General features: G+C 39.6%; 1 pseudogene; it reads left to right on the forward strand.

Annotated features, from left to right (window-relative positions):
• Positions 1-7,675: 7,675 nt before the first annotated feature.
• LOC104854691 lies at positions 7,676-11,440 on the forward strand (annotated as a pseudogene).
• The last annotated feature ends 347 nt before the right edge of the window (positions 11,441-11,787 follow it).

The raw sequence follows: 11,787 nt of genomic DNA on the forward strand, positions 1-11,787 counted from the left end.
GTGTGTGTTTCTGTTCTGTGTGGTAATTTTGGTAACTTAGAAATGTTTTGTTTTGCTTTTTTTGTTTTTTTTTCTTTTCTTTTCTTTTTCGTACTGGGCATTGACCTTAGGTTCTTGTGCTTGTGAGGTAGATGCTGGAACCAGTAAATCCCCAGCCCAGAAATATATGTTAATGTTCACTTTAGTAGATAGTTTATATAGCTTCAGAATTCAATTTACGAGTGATATAAACCATACATTTTTTGATGTTTGGGGGGAGGGTTCCATTATTTGATAGAGTAAGTTGAGAAATGTTCCATTGTATTTAGTATTCATACAAGGTCACATAATATTGGATTAGACATTTCCTTGGAAAAGACCGAGGGGAAAAATAAATTAAATTAGAGAAAAAAGTAAGATGAGAAATTATTGTATTTCTATATCACTTTTATCCTGTTGTGTAAAATTAAGAGATACAATGCTCAAATATATTAGTTTATTCAATAGGAAAAACTAAATACAATAAAGTTGACCTTTTACACACTGTCTCATTTATTCTCAGACGGTACCCAGGCATCTGGTTGCGGAAGACTGTTAATATTGGTTATGTCAGGGTAAACAAGATTTCACCCATGCTCCCTGAATTTTAAAGTCTAACAGAATCTTTTACTTAAGAAAGATGATGAGATACATCTTAAAACGTAAAAAACAAATAAAAAGAAAGATGGGTGGATTCTGATAATACAACAGCCCTAGGACAATTTGGAAACATCCAATCTTTCAGTGTGAGTCAATTTTAAGTTAAGCTGGACTGCTGGTCATATGAGGCTATGGGAGTGACCAACATGGACCAGATCCTGAAAATGATGTGTGCTGAGTTAAAAGATGAATACTTAGAAACTGCTTTTAGCTGTTACTTTGGTGTCATAGATAAGTCCCAGCGAATCCTCCTCCTTTTTAATGGATGGTTCCCTGAATTCACACTTTGTCAATATCCTTTTTCCAATATAGTTGGGCACAGTGCATGAGCTATGTTTTTTATACACATAAGTTCCAGGGTGTTTCTGAGAAATAAGGGTGATGTCATCCGATATAAGTGTGCTCTGAAGCAAGTCTACTGTCAGTATTTGCTTTGACCTGGAAAATCCAGAGCCTACTACATTAGAAGCGCTGTGTTGAGTACAATTTGGCAAGCTATTAAGTGAATGATAGGTTTTGAATGGGAGAGAAATAAAGGAAAATAGGATTAGTTTGTATAGAAGGACGGTTGGAAAATATAAAACAGTTCATTCTTTTTTTTTTTTTTTTTTTTTTTTTTTTTTGTACCAGAGATTGAACTGAGGTCCTTGTGCTTGCGAGTCAGGTGGCAGAACCACTGAGCTAAATCCCTGGCCCTAGATAGTTCATTCTTGATAGAAGTTTTAAGAACCTTCAGTTTCATCAAACTGGAGAAAAGTCCCTCAAACCTAAAACAACAGCCTTTAAAAATTATATAGTAAGAAGCACAGTTTTGCTTGTTACACCTAAGTTTCGCTGATTTGTGTGCTTTATCAGAATGCTGCATATTCTCTGATAACTCGATTTTAAAAATCAGATTTTTATAGGGCCTATGTAGTAGTAATAACTTTATTATTAAAGGTGCTTGTCTTAGTCATTTTTCTGTTGCTTGACACGATACCTCACATTCTCAACTTACAGGAAGACAGCTTTATTTTGGCTCACAGTTTTAATCTTTGGTCATCCAGATCCAAGGCAGAAACAGGATAACAGGAAAGGTGGGAGAATAGGTGCCCAACCCATGGTAGCCCGGAAGCAGAGAAATAAGGGAGATGGGGCCACTTTCAGTTACCTGCCTTTTCTGACCGGGCCCAACCTCATAAGGATAGATTTAGCTATTGGAATCATCAGAGGTGTGTCACTTTCCCATGGCCCCATCACCTTTCCTACATGAGAATTTGGGGGGATATTTTAGAGTTAAACCATAACTGCAATAAGCATCACAGGAGTCCTATGAGGCAAGGTTTTTCTTATCAGTACACAAGGAACTTGAACCTTAGCTTTGTGACTTTTCTTCACATGACTCCCAAGTCTCAGAACCCTGGTCTGAATTTAAGTTTGATTAGAGCCCATATTTTTCAATTCTTTCCCTCCCAAGGCAAATGTTCTGTCTTAATTCATTTCTCTACTTAACACTACATAATATTTCTAGACAATGAAGAAAAGAAACCGGGCCAATGTACTAACCCTAGCTGTAATAAATAAGAATTAAAAATCATTTGGGGACTGTTTATAGGCTTCATTTGACTAGAGTACATGTGTCCCTGGCCCCAGTGTTCTTTAAGAATTAACTCTGCCCAGTAGTTGGGACCAGGCCTAGCACTTCCCAAAATACATTGCTATCTCCCACTGAGCCCTCATACCCAAATCTGCCTTATTACCTGCTGCCTAGCTCTTCCCTGCTTCCTTGAAGGCTCAAGCAGAGCATCACAACTCCCTTCAAATGTCTCCTGTCACATCATTCAACATGGAATCCCTCTGGGTACAGCCCCTTGTGCATAATTCTTCACTTTGGCAATGATGTCTAGGTGTCTGCTCATCTGCTCTGGGTGTTAGCACCAAAGGTTTTTGTTTTTTTCCAAGATGACTTTTGAGTTAAATCAAATTTGATGCAGAATCTACTTTGTCTTGAAAGATAATTCAAGTTAGGTTTTAAGAAGCAGTTGAAGTTAGAAAAAAGAAGAATGGTGACTTGAGACTAACTTTGAGTCCATACACTGAGTGAATTTAACTAATTAGCAAAGAGTCTAAGCTTCCCTCGTAAGTGATAGATAAAGAAGGATCTAAGAAATTGCTATTAGAAACCATGTCCAGAATCTGAATTTAAAAGAAAAACAAAGCAAAAAAAAAGTGTCATTTCAAGAGCACATAATGGTTTTCTATGCTGACATAAAAAACTACTATATGCCGAGTGTGGTGGCCCATGCCTTGTAATACCAGCACTCGGGAGGCTGAGGCAGGAGGAGCTCTGTGAGTTCGAGACCAGCCTGGACTACATAGTGAGTTCCAGGTCAGGCTCAACTATATAGTGAGACCCCGTCTCAGAAAACCAAAAAATAAAATAAAATAAATTAAAATTAAAATAAATAACTACTATACATTAATGGACTTAAAATAACACACATTTATATTTTGCCACATTTCTATAGGTGAGATATATGGGTTGGTTATGGTTTCTTTGATCAGCTGCACAAACTCAAATCAAGCTTTCAAAGCCTGGATTCTTACTGGGAAACAGGAAAGAATCTTTCCCCAGTCTTATTCAGATTGTTCTTGAAATCCAGTTCTATGAAGAGTGTAGTTCTTGGAGTTTCCTTGCTGGGTACCATGCCGGAGCTGCCATAGTTCCTTAAGGCCTTTCTCCAGTCTTGCATGTGAGTTCCTACTTTCTAAGTCAAAAAATAGCAAGTTGAACCTACCTCATGCTTTCAGTCTTTTTAACTTCCCCTTCTGCTGCATTTCTCTTCTGCCTTCAGGTGGAGAAATGTATTTGTTTGCAGGGGATAATAGAATTAGATCGGGCCTACGTATTTTTAAAGAAAATTCCTAATTAAATTATATTTTAAAAGTGTTTTGGCCATGTAGCATGTTTTGGCCATGTAATATGCAACATGTAAATTCTATTTTTAAAGTGTTTTGGCCATGTAGTCTTTGTAGATAAATTATTCAGTCTACCACAAAGGTATAAAATGTCTCCCTGAAAGGTATACTTGCTCCAGTAAGAAAACAAAAATCAATTCACCATCATTCTCCTAACTTTTGTCTTCTCCAGGGGAAAATTCTGCCTTTTTCATTGTACCTAAGAGCACCTATAAAAGTGCTTAAGTATGTTCATGAAGTGGTGTGTAGCAGAAAATCATAAGTTAAGATTTGGAAGAGGCACCAAAAGAAAAATAATTTCTCAATCTTTTTGAGATTATAGATTTTATTGAAAGAATTAGTGCAAAAAGACCCTATTGAATAAAGATCCTTGCTGAGATTTGCAAGTTCATTTTGAAAAAAAAAATAGTGTGATCCCTGATTTGTACACACCCATTGTATATAGGCAGCAGTGTTAAAGAAGAGAGATATTTGATATGTCCAGAAACACCTTAAAGAATAAAGATGGCTATTTTCAAAACAAATTATAATAGTAACTTTTTTTATTTTATTTTATTTTTTGTACCAGGGATCGAACTCAGTCCTTGTGTTTGCAAGGCAAGCGGGTGGCACCACTGAACTAAATCCCCGACCCATAGTAACTTTTTATGGAGTGCTTACAATCTGACATTAATTGGAGAGACTAAAATTGCTCCACCTTGTGTCCTGCTTTCCTCTTTTTATATGGAAACTATATTGCCAGTCCACTTGTGGGTATGAAAAATAGTGTGACTACCCTTCACACTATTCACTGAAATTTGAATAGAACATGATTTTCCCTTCAGACTAAGTAAGTGAAAACCAGTCTGCCACCTCTACGCTTCCTGTTCCTATTAGCAGTAAACATGAAAACCTCCCCTGGGATATCGAGCCACATGTGGGAAGTAGCCTAAATCACTGGGTCACCTGACAGCAAAGAGCCCAAGAATCCACACTGAATTTGATTTTCATAAGAGATAAGGTTTGGGTGTGTTACAATATTCACATTTCAGACTTTTCCCATTATTTCTCCGTATTATATTTTTATACTGTAGAGCTAACATTTCTGTTATTCATCTTATTTAAATATTTTAATTTCAAAGAAAAAATACATATAATCTTGTTGCCCATAAATATTAAAGACACAGATAGATCACAATTCTAATTCCTCCAAAATTCAATCCTTCCTAGAAGGTTATCCCATTTTAAAACTCACATGTAGTATTTTAAAGTATATTTGAAGCATTTTCCATAGGTGCTGTAAAAAATTAGCTGACAGTTTTTAACATAAATTGATAACCATTACTCATATGGTTTTGCCTCTTACCTTTGCCACTGACAAAAATGGATGCATTATCTTTCTGTGGCAGCGCATATAGATACACCCCACTCTTTTAACTATTCCATAGAATTGTAAAGTACGTATGTGCCATATTTGACTGAACCGATCTTCTCGTGATGTACACAAATTATTTCCCATTTTTTGCTCTGATTAATACAACTGGTAACAACACTGTAGAACATCAATTCTTGAGCAAATAGTCATGTTTTATTATACAAAAGATGCATAAAAGTGCAAATTGAATTAAAGTGGCATGAGAGTGAGGATTGTAAATTTTTATGAATATTGCTAACATCATTCTTTTTCAATAATGCTTTACCAAATCATAGTCTCACATATTTATGTATGTGAATAAATTACACTCTCAGAGGCATTTTATTTTATCAACCTTATAAAATCTGGTCAAATTTGAAAATATAGTCTCACTATTAATTTATATTTCCTTGTTTTCTAAGTAGGTTGAGCAGAAAGTGAATATAATCCCTAAGCCATATAATGTGAAATTTCAACAATAGTATCTTGAACAATGATTTGTGTATGAGTATGTCAGTAAAGTACTTCTCTTTACTTTGGGAAGAAAGCATTTGGTTAGAAAGATCAAATGCCAGGAAATGGGCCCACACAGGAAATCCTCACTGAGGGATTTCAGAAAGACCAGAGAGAAGAGCAATTGCCAGAATCCATAAGAAAAATCACAAGCTAAACCCAGTCCAGAGAGCTTAAGAGAGCTGACAGCCAGGGGTCTTTATACAGGGTCCAGCACAGAGTAAGTAAGTATCATGAAGAAGTGACTCACAACCTGTTGGATATCAGGTGTGCGGAGTTCATGTCTTTTGATAACCAACAAATGTATACCAGGACAAAGGATGTTACTAGTAAGAAAAGTTTATTGAGAGAAAGCTACCAGGAGACAGGAGGAGTCCTGAAAGTCGGTTGCCTCTAAGGCTCTTTGGATGTTTTTATACATGAAAGTGACCACACCTTAGACCACTCTGGGCCAAGCTGAGGCCAGTTTATGGGGCTACAAATATAGTATCTTAGCTAATATTGATCCAATAAGCAAGTGAGGCATGTAGCCAGGGTATATGGTGGGTACCGCTAACTTTAGCTTATATATAACTTCTAACATGGAAAGGTCAAAAGAATTTTGGGGAAGAGACAAGAGTCTGGGTCAGGGTGTTCTTGTCACCCATTTATGCATCTGGCATTATCTAGTCTCACTGAACCAGGTTATTCTTACTACAGTACAATTTTAAGCTGCTGTCTATCTCTAGGGAGGCCTAGAGACCTGGCTCTCTTCCAGTTCATCTCCAGCCACTGTTCTGATATATCTCATCATTTGCACTGACTCCCTTGGGGTCCTGGTTCCTCTCTGACTGACTGTTAAATTCCATCTAACTGAGTTCTCTATAATAGAAGAGACCACAAGGAGAGAAGATGGGGAAATGGCAGTGCTTCAGACAACTTTCTGGAATCAACTTGGGAATCTTTGAATCACTGTTAATATCATGAAGTTGTATGGTGATCTCAGTGGGCAGATCAATTGCATGAAAGGATCAGATGCACATGAGACACCCAACTTCCCCTACAGCCTTCCCTACCCGCTTGTGAAGTAGAATGCAGACAGTCCTCTGCATCACCCAGCAATGCTATTAGTGGATTCCGGGAGAGCAACATCTCTTCATGCCTTTATTACATCTCTTCCGTATCTTTATTAAAATTACTATCACTTTTTACTGAGAGAAGAGGGCATTGAATCAGGTAGCAGGTGGTTCAGTGCCTCTTTGCCAGTGTACCAGGCCTGAGAGCTATTTGGATAATGGAGAAGAAATGTTATTATTCCTTTGGTGTATGTGGCCCTCCTGCCACAGTGGATGAAGCTGTACAAGTGGGTAGGATTGGTGATTAAGGACAGTTAAAACAGGGCAGTGGGAACAGTGAGGGGTGGGAGTGTGAAGCTATAGGGCAGGAGAAATTGAAGAGCGGTTTCCTTGAGGATAATTACCTCACTGACTTTGTAAGTAAAGGGCTTAGCATGCGTAAGACTTGCGAAATGATTCTGATGCTATTCCCAGGCCAGATTGCCATCTGATATCACTGACTGCTTTGGGGACAGTGTGGATTTTCTTTCAGGGCTTGTCTTCAGTGCAAGCATATCTAGGGGGATGCAGAACCATTGTAGTTGGTGTAGTTCCTTGTTAAATTGACGAAGTGGCAGGTATATACGAAATCCAATCTCTATTACTGTTATAACCCTCCCTTCCTTGAACAGAAGAATTTTTAAAGTGCTTCTGTACTAGTACTTCCCAAAGTTATTGCATGGCCTGGAGTAAAATTTATCTCACCTTTCATTGTGAGGTGAGAACATTGAAACTGCTGTGGTCATAGGCTCACAGAGAGAAGAGTTCCAGATCCTAAAAGAAGTAAAAGCGAAAACCCTGAGGAAACTCTGAGAGAACCACCCACCCCGGTACAGACTGCTAACCCCAAAGCCAGGTATCTGCTGTTAGTACTTTTAAGCCCCTGCCCAGATGTTAGGCTCAAGTACCACCTCATTCCACCCTCTGAAGACTGAGGATATGGGGGTGAGGAGCGAGGTCATTGGGAAGGAAGACCTTGGCTCAACATTTTAGTGATTCATTTCGGAACAGGGAGGAGTTTCAGGCCACACAAGAGTCCATGAAAGACGTCTGTGTGAGTTCTGTCAGGGACCTCCTACCTCCACAAAACATAGGTCACCTCTACACCCTTAAGGGCCACACCCTGATTTTATCCCTGAGAGGCTGTCAGCTTTTCATTGTGGTGACAGAATATCTGAGGTAAACAACTGAAAGGAGGAGAGTTAATTTGGCTCAGGGTCAGAAGCTTCAGTCCATGGTCACTTGGCCCCATCACTGTCATAGAGGGAGAAGACAAGGGGAGAAAGAGGAGAGAGAGAGAGAGAGTGAGAGAGAGAGAGAGAGAGAGAGAGAGAGAGAGAGAGAGAGAAATGACATTAGTTGTGACTTCACTTCTTTCCACTAGGTTTTAACTCTTAAAGTTTCCATCCCTGCCAATAGACCATTTGGCTATAAATGCATCAATAGAGCAATCTGTTCATGAGGTCAAACCTTCATGATACCATAAAACCTTACCTCTGAACATCTCTTCATCAAAACCTCATCTCTGAACACCACTGCCACTCCTGGGATTAAATCTTCAACACATGAGCCTTTGGGGAACATTTAAGACTCCAGCCATAACAGAGGTACTATATACAGGGGGCATGCACTGGCTTCCCCACTCTCTGCCACTGACTTCTCAGATAAGTCAAGGTATTTCTGTGAGATGAGCCACTATTATGTCCGCAGAAGAGAGAGCTAAGGAAGTGTTCAAGGGCGGGTATGGGATTAAGGAAAAGAGATTGAGTAAGTTTTGAGGGTACCACCTACATCAGAAAAGAGAAAAGTCAGCAGAATCACAATCCTTGTGTGAGCCTTGGAAGTCTCTGAATAGGGATTGCCTGATATAGTACACTTTAAAATCATAGAACTCAGAGAAGGGACAGTATTGAACTAGGCTACTAAGCTTCACCATCAGGCAAGCGGAAGACGGAGTCCCTGGACTTCCAGCAGTGAAGGTGAAGATCAGAGTGGACAATCCATATAATATCAACAGGACATCCCAGAAACCAGCTTATGATGTGAAGAATCAGAGACCTGTGGTAAAAGTGGATGAAGATGAAAAGAATCCACATTTGGTATCTCAGAAAATAGAGGGAAGTTGAGGAAGAAGAAGGAAAGAGGAAGGAAGGGATGAGAAATAAAAGGATGTGATGAAGATTGTGTTATGTCATCAGAGGAGACCCAGGTTCTTCCAAAAGGCAAGATAAAGACCCTTTGTGAGGTGAGGGGTATCAACTACCTAGGAGAGGAATCTCCGTAGAGCCCCACCATTTGCTTCAGTAGTAACAGATCCGGGCAAATAACACCTAATTTGGCACACTCTGATTTCCTTCTTTGTAGATTGAAGGAGGGACCATAATATAAAACCAGGGTTACAGCCTCAGGCCAAGAGAATGAGTTTTAGGCTATGAGAAGCAAAGGAAAGGACTCCAGTTGAAATATGAAGTAATCACCTCCCCAAAGAGAACCAAAGAGAAGAGTTTCTACAGAGTTCTGCCCCTCATGTAAGTTCAGGGAGGCTCCAGGTGAAATTCACTGGATAGAACACAGGCTTTTGGCTGTCAGAAAAACTGTCCCCAGGCTCTTACAGGAGATAATGCAAGGACTTTGAATGATGTTTTAGAAGACCTCCTCTCCAAAACACAGAGGGCCTACAGATTTCTCACATGTTCTGATGGAAACACACCGATTTCTCTTGGTGAAAACTCACTGAGGTAAGGGTATTGGAAGAGAGAGTCAGCCTTAAATCCGCAGAGAAAGAGTCCTAAGACATAATAAGAGTACTCATTGAAAAGATCTCTATTTCAGAGGGAACTATCCGCTCCAGATCAAAAGGGGCAGCCACCGTAGTACTCATGCTCTAAACTACAAGGTCTGTGAGGAACATATATGTAAGGGTGATACCTTTAACTTCTTTGTTTAGAATTGAGGGATGAGGGTCCTTTCTCTGGTGGGACAGGTCTCAAAGTAATAGAACGTGGGGGCCCAGGGCCTAACTGAAGCCAAAATGAAGACCCTGAATTAATAGTTTTTGAGACAGGGTCTCACTACGTAGTTGAGGCTGACTTGGAATTCACTATGTAACCCAGGCTGCTCTCGAACACACAGAGATCGTCCTGCTGCCTCCCGAGTGCTGGGATTACAGGCGTGCACCACCACACCACACCTGTCTAAGAACCTTAACTTTCTATGATAGAGTTACTCAGAGCTCCTCCATTACTGTCATCCTGCTGTTACAAGACAGATAAGGTCAAATGAAGGCTCCTTTCCATTGATTCTCTAGGATAGGAGGGAGATGGAGGCACGGAAATGAGGGACAAGAACAAAGCAGTTGAGTAGAGAAATTCTAGAACCTGCAGAAATCAAGATGATGGCACTAAATGTGAGCAAAGAGACATACCCCTGCCCATAACTAATGGGCCTCTACAAAACCTGAACTTCCCAGGCCTTGCTGCCCACCCCAAGCAAGTCCCTGGTAGATCATTAGGTAGAAACCTAAGACAATTTAATTATTTCACAGGCAGCAACTAAATAGATCGGGGATTTGGGGGCTTTTGTGTTTAAATAGCACACACAAGAAAACTTGTGAAATAGCCATGTATAAAACTAAATTCGTATCTGGCAAATGGGCAAAAATATGTCATTCTTTCTTCTCTATATCAACAGGTCACCTACTCTTCTGCCTCTTGTACCTGAGAAGAATCATGTCTTGGGGTCAGAAAAGCAAACTCAATGCTAGGAAAAAAACACCATCAGGCCTGAGAAAACCTCAAAGATCTAGAGAATACTTGGGTTATTATAGCAAGGGAAGATGAATATCCTTATTTCTCCTCTGCTCCTTTCAAGGGTAATCCCAATGGCTCACTTGTTGGGACCCTTAACAATCCCCCAATTCCTAGGAGAACCTGAATCCCCATCACTACAGTTGCAGTTATTTTGACACACGACCTCCTGAAGGTATAAACAACATTGTGGAGGAAAGGACAAGATACACACAAGACCAAGAAGCAACTAACAACATCCCAGATGTCCTCTAATCATGAAAGTAGTCATGTTGGTCATTACTTACCGTATAAGTATTGAATGAGGGAGCCCATTACCAAGACAGAAATGGTAAGAAATAAGCATAAATACACAAGAACTGCTTCTCTAACATCCCAAGGAAAGCTTCTCAGCACCTGGGGCTCGTCTTTGGCCTTGACTTGAAGGATCTCAACAGGAACATCTATGTCCTGTTCAACAAACTTGAACCAAGCTCTGAAGAAAGGCTGACTGATGACCATATTATGCCCAATACCGGTCTGCTGATGACTATTCTGGGAGTGCACTTCACAAAGGGCAACTGTGCAAGGGAGGAAAAAGTCTGGGAACTGCTAAATATGATGAGGAAAACACTTCATTTTGGGGGAATCTCAGGAAGCTCATCATCAAAGATTTAGTAATAGAAAAGTACCTAGAGCACCAGAAAATACCTGACAGTGATCATCCACACCATGAATTCTTGTGGGGCCCAAGAGCCCATGCTGAAACTAACATAATGAAAGTCCTTGAGCTTTTGGCTAAGATCCATAATACTGTCCCTAGTGCCAACACACCTGTGTATGAAGAAGCATTCAAAGACGAGGAAGAAAGAGTCCAAACTAGAGTTGCAGCCAGGGCTCATATTAGTGCCCTTGCCAATGGACATTTCAGGCCATGTCCAGAAGCTCCACCCATTCATACTAAATTCTGGCAGATTCTTCACTTTGAAGTTGAAAAAGGAAGTACATGTTCTGAGTAGTGGAAAGTCAAATTGGGGCTGCAGACGATATAGTACACAGAACATTTGAGCTTCTGTTCTAGGTGGTAATTTTAATAATTTGTTCCTTCATTACAAGGTTAAAGTAGCTTCAGAATCTAAGTTTATGAGTGGCACTGCTATTTTTTTCTGTATGATATTTAGCAGTAAGTGATTTATTGTTTTGCAAATTAAATTGGGAAACTCTCCATCTTATTTAGTAATTTGGAACAAGATACCATGACAGTAAATTAGGCATCTGAGCATTATAAAAATTGAGATCAAAGAAAAGAGAGAAAAGTACAAGATGGTTAGTAATAGAATTCTCTATTTACTTATACTGTGTTCTA

This window comes from Fukomys damarensis, unplaced genomic scaffold, assembly GCF_012274545.1.
Source record: "Fukomys damarensis isolate Sample0158 unplaced genomic scaffold, DMR_v1.0_HiC HiC_scaffold_39, whole genome shotgun sequence".
In the NCBI taxonomy this organism is placed as follows: domain Eukaryota; kingdom Metazoa; phylum Chordata; class Mammalia; order Rodentia; family Bathyergidae; genus Fukomys; species Fukomys damarensis.